This window comes from Elephantulus edwardii, unplaced genomic scaffold (assembly GCF_000299155.1).
Source record: "Elephantulus edwardii isolate Elephantulus edwardi_28Jun2011 unplaced genomic scaffold, EleEdw1.0 scaffold00250, whole genome shotgun sequence".
Classification (NCBI taxonomy): Eukaryota; Metazoa; Chordata; class Mammalia; order Macroscelidea; family Macroscelididae; genus Elephantulus; species Elephantulus edwardii.
Window position 1 is genome coordinate 2,049,786 of NW_006400000.1, and position 11,894 is coordinate 2,061,679.

General features: G+C 41.2%; 1 protein-coding gene across 2 annotated transcripts in view; it reads right to left on the minus strand.

The window, feature by feature from the left end:
* TBC1D19 (TBC1 domain family, member 19) overlaps positions 1-11,894 on the minus strand; it is a 207,889-nt gene that overhangs the window by 53,418 nt on the left and 142,577 nt on the right. The gene's annotated exons all lie outside the window — the stretch shown is intronic.

Here is an 11,894-nt window from a genome sequence, read left to right on the forward strand (position 1 = left end):
TATTGGACATGGTTGACCAATTCAGCAAAGTAGCAGGATACAAGATCAACATACAAAACTCAGTTGGATTTCTGTACAGTGACAAAGAGAATACGGAGCTTGAACTAAGAAAAACAATACCCTTCACAATAGCTAATCACAAGATTAAATACTTGGGAATAAATCTAACCAGAAGCACAAAGGATCTATTCAAAGAAAATTATAAAACATTACCACAAGAAACAAACAAACAAACAAAAAAAAGACCTGAAGAACTGGAAGAATATCCTTTGCTCATGGATAGGAAGGATCACTATTGTGAAAATGGCAATACTACCAAAGGCAATTTACACTTTTAATGCAATCCCAATACAAATACCAATTCCATTCTTCAACGAGATGGAAAAGGTAATCTCCAGTTTCTTTTGGAATGGAAAGAAGCCCCGAATAAGCAAAGCACTTCTTAAAAATAGAAAAAAGGTAGGAGGCATCTCACTCCCTGATTTCAAATCCTACTGTACTGCTGTGGTGGTAAAGACAGCATGGTACCGGTACAATGACAGACACATAGATCAATGGAATAGAATTGAGAACCTGGAAATCAGCCCATCTATCTACGGCCAACAGATTTTTGACATGGAGATGAAATCAATTAAGTGGGGAAACTACAGCCTTTTAAACAAACGGTGTTGGCAAAATTGGAAAAATATCTGCAGAAGACTCAAGCAAGATCCACACTTCACTCCATATACAAAAACCAACTCAAAGTGGATCATGGACCTAGGACTAAAACCAAGGCCTATAAGCCTTGGTTTTAAAGAAAAACTTGGACGAACCCTAGTAATCCTAATCCACAACATAAACAGTCTTCCAAGTATCCTGAAAAATCTATGACTAGGAGAAGATAAAATAGATGAATGGGACCTTCTAAGAATCAAATCCCTATGCACATCCAAAAATTTCTCCAACAGGGTTAAAAGGGAAGCCACAGACTGGGGAAAAGTATTTAGTAATGACATGTCAGATAAGGGACTTATATCTAGAATTTATAAAATACTTGAGAACCACAGCAAGATAAAGGTTAATAATCCAATTGAAAAATGGGCACAGGATATGAACAGACACTTCACCAAAGAAGATATTCAGATAGCCAACAAGCACAAGAAGAAATGTTCAAAATCCTTAGCTCTAAGAGAGATGTAAATCAAAACAACTATGAGATATCATCTCACCCCAGTAAGAATAGCAAAATTTAACACAACAGCAAGCAACAAATGCTAGTGAGGTTGTGGAGAAAGTGGAACCCTTATTCACTGTTGGTGGGAGTGTAAAATGGTGCAACCATTGTGGAAAGTGGTGTGGCGCTTTCTCAAAAAGTTGCAAAGAGAGAGAGATACCATTTGACCCAGCAATTCCACTACTGGGACTATACCCTAAAGAGACCATAAATGACATCCAAGCAGATATATGCACACCCATGTTTATTGCGGCTTTGTTACAATAGCAAGGGGTTGGAAACAACCTAAGTGCCCATCAACAAATGAACTGATAGAGAACCTGTGGTATAGTCACACAATGGAATACTACGCTGCATTGAAAAACAAGGAACTCATGCTACATTAATCAAAATGGGTGACCCTGGAAGACATTATGCTGAGTAAAATATCTCAGTCACAAAAGGACAAATAGTGCATGGTGCCACTGTTGTAGAATGGGACTGATATCAGGGTTGGGGTAAGACTGAGAAAAACTGGATCAATTATGTATACTGAATTGAAACAGATGAGGGAGAGAACAGTTTAAAAGTGATACATGATAGCATATTATGATTATCACAGGAATTCAGAATTAAGATTGCATAGTGGAGTGCATTTGGAGTGTGGTGGGGGAGGGGGCAGGGTCGGGGGAGGGGTGGGGGATTGTATACCAATGAAGAAGTTTATCTTTTGCTTTTCAAAGAGAGGCGTGAACTGGGAGGAGAAGGGTAAAGAAAAAAGTGCAACAATGAATGAATGAAAAGCCAAAATCTCTGCAAATGTTCATTAAAATTAATAAAATAAAATTTAAAGAAAGAAGCAAAAAATGAACCAATCACAATGTAAATGAAAGATTGTATAAAACACAATATACACACATGAAACACAATGCACATACATGATTATATGCAAATCAATAAAAATATGAAAAGGGAAAAGAGACTATATAAAGAATGAATAATAAAAGAAGTTGAAACACTATAAAAAATATCCATCATGGAACAATAAGCAACATTATGATAGAGGACAGACTGACATTGTCAATGATTTCATTTTACTTGGAACTGCAATCGATCACCATTGGTACCACCAGTCAAGAGACCAGAAAACGTACTGCATTGGCAAAGGCCACTGTCATGGACCTCTCCAAATTACTGAACAGCAATGATGTCAGTGAGAAGACCAAGGTGTGCCTAATTCAGTCTTTTCAATCATTTGCTATGTGTTTGAGAGCTGGACAATGAATAAGTATGACAGAAGAAGAATTGATGTCTTTTGAGTTGTGGTGTTGCAGGAGAGTATGAATATCCTATGGAGTTCCCCCAAACCAAACAGATATGTTTTGGGAGAAAATATAGCCAGAGTGTGCCTTGAAGGCAAGGATGGTGAAGCTTAATCTCAGATTAAGTTGTTACGAGAGGCTCTTCCTTGGAAAGAAATATCTACTAGGTTCAATGAAAGAAAGGAAGGCCCTCGTGAGATGGATACACACGGTAACTGCAGCAATGGGCTCAGAGACTATGGGCATTGCACAGTATAGGACAGAGTTCAGATCTGTTGTTCTTAGGGTTGCCACGAGTTGTATTCAACTCAATGGTACCTAACAACCACAAGAAAAACTTTTATCTTTCTGAATATTAGGACTCAAAGTATAGTGTTATTATACAAAAGTCATACATTCTACTGCAAAACACTTTTACTTCCGTCTTTAAGTCACTGAGCTCTGGTAGCTTTGTGGGTAAAGAATTGCACTGCCAATCTGAAGACACACTGTCTAAATCCACCATTTGTGCCATGGGAGAAAGATAGGCAATCTCTTACCATGCAATTCTGTGTCTCTGAAAACCCACTAGAGGGTCATCTATGAGTGGGATCCAACTTGATAGTACTTAACAACCACTTTAAGTCCTTGAACAAACATTTCAATGAACAGCTTAAGGTAGAAATGTTGGTCTTATTATAATTCTTGTTTATTTACTTACAAATACTTGGACCTACTAAACCCATGCAGTTCGAATCTGCCACTTGCTCCAGGGGAGAAAGCTGGGCAAGCTCTTCGTTTGCTGTTCATGGCTTTTGAAACACCGCTGGAGGGTCAGCCATGAGTTAGTTCCAGTTTGACAGTGCACAACAACAACAAATGTAAGCCTAGTCAAGACAAGGCACTTAGAACAGTGAACTATAAAGTAGTAAAAGTTATGTATGCATTAAGATGACTTTATATATTACTACTTTCATGACATTTCTTTCCAGTTATGAAATCACTAGTTGTTCTCTAAGCGGCGAGGCTATAAGCTATTTGAGGCAAGGGCATTTCATACTGTTATTTCCAACACTCAGAGTAGTATCTTCTACAGGTGAAATATTTAAATAGTTTGCTAGACTGAAAATTGGAGCATTTAGAAATATAATAAAGATTTGCAAATAAAATATTAACATATAAACTTGACATATATATGCATGTTTATAAATTAATGTATAGGACATTATGCTTTCAGTAACTCGATAGGTCATTATGTGCCATTGAGTTGGAACTGGCACACAGTTGATTCACTAGTGGACTTTCAAAGGCAGGAGATCATATAGGAGGAAACTGCCTATCTTTCTCCCTCTGAGTAGCTGGTGGATTCAAACCATCTGTCTTTGGGTTGGCAGTACAATTCCTTACCACTAAGCTACCAGATACCCCTCGTGCCATGGCCTCTCCTAAATCCTGCTTGAACACCTGGCAGTTCCCTATCTATGTACTGTTCTAGCCAGTTTTAGAATGATCTTCAGCAGTAGTTTGTTTGCATTTGACATTAATAATACTGTTTGATAGCTTCCACATTCTGTTGGATCACCTTTCTTGGAAATGGGAACAAATAGGGAGCTCTTTCAAATCACTGGCCAGACAGCTGTCCTCCAAATTTCCTGACATAGACAGGCGAGCACATCCAAGGCTGCAACTGTTAACTGAAACAAGTCAACTGGTATCCCGTTGATTCCTGGGGCCTTAGTTTTTAGCCAATGCTTTCAAAGCATCTTCAAGTTCCTTCTTCATTACCATTGGCTTCTGCTGATGCTTTTCAGTATCAGTCAGTTCTTTTTGGTGGAGTGACTGTGTATATTCCCTCCCTCATCTTTTGATGCTTTCTGGGTCATCCAACTTATTGTCCTTAGCATCTTTCAATATTGTGACTTGAAGCTTAAATTTGTCTCTCATTTCTCTGAGCTTGAGAATTGCAGAGTGAATTCTTCCCTTTTTATCTTCCAATTCCAGCTCTCTGCACATTTCATTATAATACTTTAGTGTATCCTCCTGAGCTGCCCTTTGCCAGGGATATCACTACTGATGTGAGATGGATCCTGACTGAAAGTATAGAATACCAGAAGAATGTCTATTTGTGCTTTATTGACTATGCAAAAAGCGATTTGACAGTATGGATCTTAACAAGTTATGACTGACTTTGAGAATGGGAGTCCCAGAGCACTTAATTTTACTCATGTGACACCTATACCCAGACCAGGAGACTGTTGTGTGATCAGAGCAGGGGAACATTACATGGTTTAAAATTATGAAGGGAATGCATCTGGGTTGTATTCTCTCTCCATCCCTATTCAATCTTTATGCTGAGCAAATTTTTCAAGAAGCTGAACTCTTTGAAGATGAATGTCACATCAGGACTAGATGGAGACTTGCCAAAAACCTGTGTTATGTAGATGACACAACCCTGCTTGCTGAAAATGAGAAGGACTTGAAGCACTTGTTGCAGAAGATCAAAGAATACAGCCTTCAATACAGATTGTGTCTCAATGTCAAGAAAACAAAGATTCTTATCACTAGATTGATAGGCATCATCGTGATAGATGGAGAAAAGATTGAAACTGTCAACAACTTCATCTTACTTGGATCCACAATAAACACCCTTGGTACCAGCAGTCAGGAAATCAGGAGACGTATTGCACTGGGAAAGTCTGCAGTTAGGGACCTCTCCAGATTATTGAGAAGTAATGATATCAGTCTGAGGACTAAGGTGCTTCTTATTCAAGCCATGTTTCTAATCACTTCCTATGCATCTGAGAAATGAACAATGAATAAGGATGACCAAAGACTTGATGCTTTTGAGCTATGGTGTTAGAGAAGAGTACTGAACATCCCATGGACAGCCAAGAAAACAAGCATATATGTCTTGGAGAGGGTACAGCTAGTGTGGTCTTTGGAGGCAAGATGATGAGGCTTCCCCTCACATACTTTGGGCTTGCTGCTAGGAGTGGTATTTATTGGAGAGGGACATGATGCTTTGAAAGGTCAGTCAAAGAGGAAGATCCTTGACCAGGTAAACTGACACGGTGATTGCGACAATGAGCTCTAACATGTCCAGGAAGCGTAAGGATGGCACAGGACAGGACAGGGTTCAGATCTGTTGTTCATAAGGTCACTATGGGCTATACTCAACTTGATGACTCCTAACAAGAACAACAAGCTACCAGAGCTCTACAGCAAAATAATAAACGACCGGCAAAGTCATATTGTTGTCGTGTACCATAGAGTGGGAACCGACCCATAGCTGACCCTCTAGCAGGTTTTCAAAGGCAGTTAATCGCAAAGGAGGAGACTGCCCATCCTGCGGAGCAGCCGGTGGCCTCAAACTGCATGCCTTCAGGATTTCAGCACAGCTTCTTGCCACTTAGGCCACCAGTGTTCCCAACAAAGTCATAGAGATAGATTTTTTTTTAAGTAAAATTTTAATTTAATACTGGTTTACTTACAAAGTTCATATACATGCTTTTCACACCAGATCTTTCCCATTTCCTTTAATGATCCCTCCCTACACTCTTCAAATTATGTGACTTTATCATTAACCACCTAACCCCACCCCACCCCTGCCCATTCTCACCTTTATGCTCTCCCCTTCCCCACTGGATCCTCATATACGTTCTAGAATAATGGTCCTATACAGTATTTGTTCTTAAGGGACTGAGTTTAGTTCACTTAGCATAATTCTGTGTAACTCCAGGAAAATGAACAACCTTCTCTGAGCTTCAATTTTCATTTCTGAGAATGGAGTAAATAAAATCAACTGTATGGAAGCAAAGTATCTAAGTGCTTGGTAGGTTTCCAAAAGTTTGAGGACTCAAACCCATCAGCTTCTATGAAGAAGAAAGAGGCAGCAGTCATTCCTGTAAAGACCGTAGGCCTGGAAACCCTTCAGGGTGGTTCGTCTGTGTTCTGTGGGGTGATTAGGAGGCAGAACAAACTCAAAAGCAATGGGTTTGGTCTTTTGTTTGTGTCACTGAAACAGATACGAGTTAAAGCATTTAAAGTACAACAGTGTAGTGTTCACTGCACAACAGATACTCAATAACTGTTTGTTATAGTATGGTGTTGGAAGGAGAGTAGCACATTTATGCAACAAAACTAAGGCTACAGTTCAGCTTGGTCAAGGTTAGCCCAGGCTTAAGGCTCCATGAGAAGGGCGCACAGTCTGCTTTATCACAGAAGGATAAAGTCAATCCTGGCAAACAAAGGCAAGAGATGTAAGAAGCAGTGAAAAATCCATTAACACTCTAGGGCACATGCCACCTAGAACATGCCCTTGATCTTGTTCTTGGCTGGTTTTGAAAAATCCTTTCCTTTGCTGCTCATCACTTCAGTCTTTGAAAGATTGAATTTCCTTTACCTGGCTGCCATCCAAGAGTGTACTCTGACCGGGATGCTTGGGACGCCATCTCTTATCTGGCCTCATAGTTCCACAAGCCTGCGCTGAGTGGCTATTTTAGGATCACAGCCCTCCCTTAGCCATCTGAAGACCATCTAAGAGATTAACTCTCTAAGCCACTCAGTATGACAAACTTTACATAGTAATGCTGTTGTGACTTTTGACAAAGAACGGTGAAACCTTGTCAACAAAAATAAACTCTGAACTGATTAACATGCTTTGCATCCACTTCTATTTATTTTTTCTTTGTTTTTTTTCACTGCATCTATTTAAAAGTATATAGCTGTCCATCAACACTCACATCTTCACGTCAGCTTCACCTCAGTTGAAAGTCAATTTAGACACACTTTCACATTTGGGATTACATAGTATGATCTGTTCGATATGTTTGCTGAAACAATAGTTTCCTCTGTTTCTTCCCATTCGATGTGGAATCTGTAGGCTCAGTGTGAGTAGAGATTAAACCAGTGGCAAAACTAAATTGCCTTCTAACTATTTCTGCTCTCTTCTTGTACCGTCCACCTGAGCAGCAGAAGCAGTTCTCCTGCTCACCGCCACAGCCCGAGAGCCCACACTGAGAACCATGCTATGATGCCTAATGTGCCAGGGTCTTGTCCATGGCCCAGGGCTGCAGAAGTCCGAGTCTGAGGTCATCAAAATAATTAGAAAATTATGGTTCTGGTAAAGGATATGAAATAGACTGTGGACTGCCAGAGGAATGAACAAATTTGTGGTGGGTGGAGCACAAGTAGAAGGCTAGGATGGTGAAACTGCATCTCACATACTTTGGACATGTTATCAGGAGGGTATAGTCCCTGCTGACGGACATCACGGTGGGAAAGAAGGGGGTCAGTGTAAAATAGACACTCACTGAGATAGACTTGCAGAGCGGCTAGACTCAACTCAGCTAAGGCAATGGTCGTGAGGCTGGTGCAAGATGGGGCAGTGCTCGGATCTGTTAGATGCAGCACTGCTAGAAGCCAGAACCAATAACAACAAAAGATCAGGGGAAAAGAACACCAAAAGAAGAGCTGTGTTTCTAAGAATCAACAAAGAGAAAACCCAAAAACAAAACCAAAAAAGGCCTTGAGGACCACAGACTTGTCTGAACAGATGTTAAAAGGTGAATGTATTATTTGTGCATATGTACACATGAAGCATTCTACAGGACAGAACATATTAGTTCACTCAGTAAAACAAGACTCAAAATACTTAAAAAGAGTTGAAGTCATACCAGTTATACCTCTAACTGCAAGAGAATTAGAAATTCACAGAGAAATAAATTTATGACATCCATATATACATAAAATTGAAACAACATATTATTAAATTGCCAATAGGTCTAAGAAAAAAGTCCTAGGGAAATGACAAAGCACTTTGAGACAGTTGAAAGTTGATCACAATTTAAGAGATTCTGCAAAAGCAGTGCTAAGGCATGCATGTTGTTGTTGTTGAGTGCTGTCAAGTTGTAGGTAAGTCATAGCGACCTTATGAACGGAAGTCCTCAACACTGTGTGACTTTTGTTCTTTCTCCAAGTTCACAGGGTTTCAGGAGGCAAGCTATTTCGGAAGTGGATGCCACTCCTGCTTCCAAGCTTGTTTTAATCGGGGAGTGTCACCTAACACTATCTGCCATGGGTAACCATTAATGCATTTGACACCACATCAGTGTCACAGTGTTCAGCTTCACAGCAACCACAAGTTACTGCTGTACGGCAAGTGGACACACCAGGGCTATACAATTTAGAAGAATGTTTGACCAAAAATAATGAAAAACAGGCCTGAGGGCCACAGATTAGAGCAACCCACCTTTGGCTTGGTAGCATCGCTTTCTGTGATTACTCTCTATGTTGATGTTATTGTTGTTGAGTGCCATCAACAACAAGGCATACACAGAAAGTCTCAAATAAAACATCTAACTTTATACTTAAGGAACAATAAGAAAGGCACAGTTAGGCAAAGTTAGGGAGTTCTGGGCCTAGTGGTAAAAAGTTGGGCAACAATCCTGAAAGCACGCAGTTTGAACACATTAGCTGCTCTGCAGGAGAACAATGGGCAATCTCCTCACCTGCGATTTACTGCCTCTGAAAACCCTCTGGAGGGTCAGCTATGGGTTGGTTCCAACTTGAAGGCACACAACAACAGCAAGTTAGTATGCAAACTCACCAAATCTGTCTCATTGTTGTCAAGTTAGAACTGACTCACAGTTGAGCCTCCAGTGGCTGCCCAAGGCTGTAAAGTGCCTGGGAGAAGACCCTGAAAGCCGCTGGCAGATTCAAACTGCCAGAGAGGCATCATCACTGTGCTAGCAGTGCACCTTTTGATGGACTAGTGTGCCACGAGGTGGACGGCGAATGAGGATGACTAAGGAACTGCTTATGGTAATGGCAAAGAATATTAAGGAGCACCAGCGGTGTACACACGTGGAGTCACTAGCTAAAAGGCTGGTGGTATGAATCTGATAGTAGATCTAGAAGACAAAGATGAGCAGTCTCCATTCAAAGATTTCCAGCCTTGGAAAGCCTATAGCAGGTCTACTCTGTCCTGTAGAGTCATTATGTCAAAAATACTAGAGGCTAATGTGTGGTTTTATAGAACTAGGAAGTGGGGGAGAAGGGAAACTGAGGAGTAAATAATAATGGCTGCAGGGTTATCTTTTAGGGTGGTGGTTGTCAAGTGCCATCACACGGACTACAGGTTATAGGGACCCTATGAACAACAGTGTTTCCCTGCTCTGTTCTGATGACTGCCGCCTAGACCCAAGTATAGGTTTTGCATAAGCACGATCAAATGTTATGGCTTTCCCATTCTTCTTAGAGTCAGCCACAGTTTGTTGTAATCCACACAGTCAAATGCCTTTGCATAGTCAATGAAACACAGACATTTCTCTGGCACTCTCTGCTTTCAGCCAAGGTCCATCTAACATTAGCTATAATATCCTTAGTACCATGGCCTCTTCTAAACCTAGCATGCATATCTGGCAGTATTCTGTTCCAGTCATTTTTTGGATAATCACTAGCAGAATCTTGCTTGCATGTGATATTAATGATATTGTTTTATAATTTTGGCACTCTGTCAGGTCACCTTTCTTAGGAATGGGAATAAATACAGATCTCTTCCAGTCAGTTGGCCAAGTTGTCCTCCAGATTTCTTGGCACAACTTGGTGAGCACATTCAGGGCAGCATCTGTTCATTGAAATAAAAATTGGGAAGGGTGTATGCCAGGGATATGTCCTATCTACATACTTTTCAATATATGTGCAGAACAGATTATCTGGGAGGCTGGGCTCTATAAGGAGAAATGTGGCATCAGGAGTGCTGGAAGATTCATCAACAATCTGCATTATGCAGATGACACAATACTGCTTGCTAAAACTGAGGAGGACGTGAAGCACTTGCTGCAGAAGGTCAACCACTGCAGCCTTCAATATGGATTGAAGCTCAACACTAAGAAAACAAAGATTCTCACCACTGGGACTATTGGCAACATCATGATAGGTGATGAGGGGATTGAGATTACTAACAGCTTCAATTTTCTTGGCTCCCCAGTCAACACTTTTGTTACCAGCAGCGAAGAAATTATAAGATAAATTGCATTGGGAAAGTCTGCTGTCAGAGTACTGAAGAGCAATGATGTCAGGCTGGAGACTAAGGTGCACCTGATCCAGGCCATGGTCTTTGCAAATGAAAGCTGGACAATGACTAGGGATGACAGAGAATCGATGCCTTTGAGCTGTGGTGCTGGAGAAGAGTAGTGAATATACCATGAACTGCTATGAGTACAAACAGGTTCATCCTGGAGAGGGTGAAACCAGGCTGCTACTTGGAGGCAAGGATTCTGAAACTTTGTCTGACATACTCTGGACATGTTGCAAGGAGGCACCAGTCCTTGGAGAGGGATGTCATGCTTGGAAGGGTAGAGGGACAGTGCAGGAGAGGAAGACCCTCTATGAATGGATTGATTCAGTGACTGGGGTAATGGGGGCAGGTGTGTCAGAGGCAATAAGATTGGCACAGGATAGAGTAGGGTTTAGGGATGTTGTACATAGGGTTGTTATGAGTTGCAGGTGACTCAACAGCACATAACAACCCCTCATTTTTTGTCAGTTTTGCTCTTCCTCGTTCCAGGGAGCTCGGGGCGGGGGCCAGTCCACATCTAGTCGAGCTGTTAAGCCAAAGCTTCACATATCTGGGTGTTTGAATCCACCAGCCACTTTATGAGAGAAAGAGAGGCAATCTTCACCCACTGTGATTTCCTACTTGGGAAATGCAAGAGAAGGTCAGTGAGTCACAACCAACTTGACTACAGTGAGTTTGTGATTTCATTGTTCACTTTATTACTCTCTGAAATTACCTGAGGTAATGACTTATTTGTTTTTTCTATGTCTCTCTCAACAGGCTGCAAGCTCCTTGGCACCAAGGACACTATCTGTATGTTTACTGTGGATTTCCCCACCTGGACAGCATCTGAGCCAGCGCAGAACCTAATGAACATTGTTGTTGTTGTTATGTGCCGTTGAGTAATTTGCGACTAATAGTGACCCTATGTACAACAGCCCTAAACTCTGCTCTGTCCTGTGCCAATCTCACTGTCTCTGACACTCCCATCCCAATTACCTCAGTCACTGAATCAATCCATCTCATAGAGGGCCTTCCCCTCCTGCGCTGTCCCTCCACCCTACCAAGCATGATGTCCCTCTCCAAGGACCAGTCTCTCATTACAACATGTCCAAAGTATGTTAGACAGAGCCTCAGAATTCTTGCCTCCAGGGAACCGCCTGGTTTGACCCTTTCCAGGATGTATCTATTTGTTTTTTTGGCAGTCCAAGGTACATTCAACACTCTTCTCCAGCACCAGAGCTCAAAGGCATCAATTCTCCTTCTATCCTCCTTAGTCATTGTCCAACTCTATGATGCATAACAAGTGATTGCAAAGACCATGGCCTGTATCAGACAC